Source organism: Littorina saxatilis, unplaced genomic scaffold (genome assembly GCF_037325665.1).
Source record: "Littorina saxatilis isolate snail1 unplaced genomic scaffold, US_GU_Lsax_2.0 scaffold_2918, whole genome shotgun sequence".
Lineage (NCBI taxonomy): Eukaryota > Metazoa > Mollusca > Gastropoda > Littorinimorpha > Littorinidae > Littorina > Littorina saxatilis.
The window spans coordinates 1-2,500 of NW_027125770.1; the positions used below are offsets into that span (position 1 = coordinate 1).

The 2,500-nt window shown below is 43.5% G+C and overlaps 1 long non-coding RNA gene across 1 annotated transcript in view; it reads left to right on the forward strand.

Moving 5' to 3' along the window:
• The first annotated feature begins 2,121 nt into the window (after positions 1–2,121).
• The window catches only part of LOC138954237 (uncharacterized), a 2,810-nt gene continuing 2,431 nt past the window's right edge, over positions 2,122–2,500 (forward strand). Inside the window, exon 1 of the long non-coding RNA XR_011451765.1 lies at positions 2,122–2,140. This is a non-coding gene — a long non-coding RNA (uncharacterized lncRNA). The remainder of the gene's footprint in view (positions 2,141–2,500) is intronic.

Here is a 2,500-nt window from a genome sequence, read left to right on the forward strand (position 1 = left end):
ACACACACACCCACACAATCACACACGCACAAACGCACATACACGCACACACACGCACACAGACACACATAGACATATAAAGACACACACACACACACAAACACACACACACACACACACACACACACACACACACACATTACCACCCTCGTCTCAATTCCCGTCTATCTGTAAAAAAATTGTTTTTTTAAACCCAACATTTTCGTTATTTTCCACACGAAAAGAACAATTCAAGATTTCACACAGAAAGAGGTAGTATTCTCCTGTTTGGACGTAATCAAGTCATATCCCTTATGGCAGATACAGCCAAACATGGCCGTAATAAATTTATTCAAATGACCATGACCCCCCAAAATATTACTTTACAATCAGAATCGCCGTAACCATGTTAATCGTTGCAAGAGTACGTGCACCACCGAATCACGGAAACAGGTGTTGTTTCACGATTAACTGATTTGATGGTGCGACAGATTATTGGCACTTTCACGCAAAACAAGTTGTTTTTCGCCATGCCTATCTCTAAATCACTACCCAGACCGTGTATCCTGTTTGCAGTTATTGTTTTGAAACAATATACGCACTGCACGCACACACACACATACACTAACACACACACACACACACACACACACACACACACACACACACACATACACACACAAACACACACACACACACACACACACACACTCCCGCCCCCCCCCCCCCCCCCCCCGACACAGCCTCACACACTCTCTCTCTCTCTCTCTCTCTCACACACACACACACACACACACACACACACACACACACACACACGCAAAGCTGCTGCTCTCTCTGACTTGATTTGATATAACTTTCACGGGGGTGGTTGGGGCATCGAATCTTTTCAAATAGATACGATATATGGAATAATTAGCATTGGCTTGACGTTTATGGTGAATTATGATATAATCATACATTCATGAAGTTACTTTCATTAAAACACAATTCCCAAATGTAATAAATACACGCTTTAAAATAGGTAACTATAATATACACTGGTTCTCGTGTCATTTACCTTATTGCATGCATAAAAAGTATAATCGGGACGTCGGTATCCAAACTGGAAGGTTTGGGGTTCGAATCTCGTTTTGCTTGGTGGGTTAGGAATGGTGATTTTTGATTTCTCCAAAGTCAACTTATGTGCAGACCTGCTAGTGTACTTTTATGGACACATAAGCAGGCACTGTCCGTATGAGGGGGCAGTGGTGGGTGTTTCTTGTTTATTAAAGAAGTCGCGTGACGCGAAATTAATACATTTAGTAAATCTGTCGAACTCACCGAATGAAATTCAACGCACCAGATTTTTTCACCTAGACAACCCTCAGCAGCGTTGTCAATTTCATACCCGTGGCCTCGCCAACACTGTCACTCACAGTTATAGCTAAACATAGGGTCAACCAATCTAGGGTGAACCTTTTTTTTAAATTTTGTATTAAAATTTGTTTTTGTTGTTGTAATAGTCTGCCATTCGAGGTAGCAAAATTTACCCCGTGTTTACCATTGTTTTGGCTATCTATTGACACGAATATTCAACATCGATAAAACGTTCCATGCAGCTTGCCTAGTATATCTGAGCTTAACTGACAATCCGCATTGTATAATTCAGTTTATTTTGAAGTTTAAAAAGAGCAAGAACCAGAGTTACCCCAAAATTAGACCAGCATAGCAGAAAGTGCGATATACAGAAATGACAATTAAATGCATTCCTGTTTTGGAGTAGCATTTACAATGATCGCCGTCTATGCCCAAAATGCATCTTTCATCATAATCTAAGGTATCTGTGAAAAAAACTTCTGGGATTATCGATTTCTCCTTCTTGTCGTTCGCTGTTAGATCGTCAGTCCGGACTGCAGGGCGAAACGTGCTGTCCTCTCCAAGTCCTCTCTGGGGCCGTATAGCTTCTTTTGTAGCGCTGTCTCCTCTGGCCAGATGGTGTTCCTCAGAGCACTGTGGTATGGACAAGTCTGCAGGATGTGCTCTGCTGTCTGATTCTTGCCACACGGACATAAGGTGGAGGGAACCAGCTTCAGCTTTGTGGCCATATGATGGTTTAGTCTGTTATTTTATGTCCAGTGCGGAGTCTGAGTAGCACGACTTGTTCTTCACGTTGGAGCAGGTGGTAGTCATCTTTCTCCGCTCTGGTTTTCCTCTTGTTTTTGATGATTGTCTTTTTTTCCTTGCAGCTGGGACGTGAACTGCGAGACACCTGCCTTGGCAAGTTTGTCTGCAGCCTGCCTCGTTTCCTGCTATGTCACAGTGAGCTGGCACCCACTGAAGCACGACCCTTCGGTTCTGAGCAACCTGTTGGAGGGCGTTGTTGAGCTCAGTTTCGTTGTTGGCAGACAGAGCTTGGAGTGCTGACATTGCGTCTGTCAGAAAGACGACCTGAGGACATTCATGGTCTGATCCCTCAACTATTGTGGCTGCTGTCTTCAAGGCCTGTACTTCTGCACTATTGTTGGTGCAGTGCAAACCT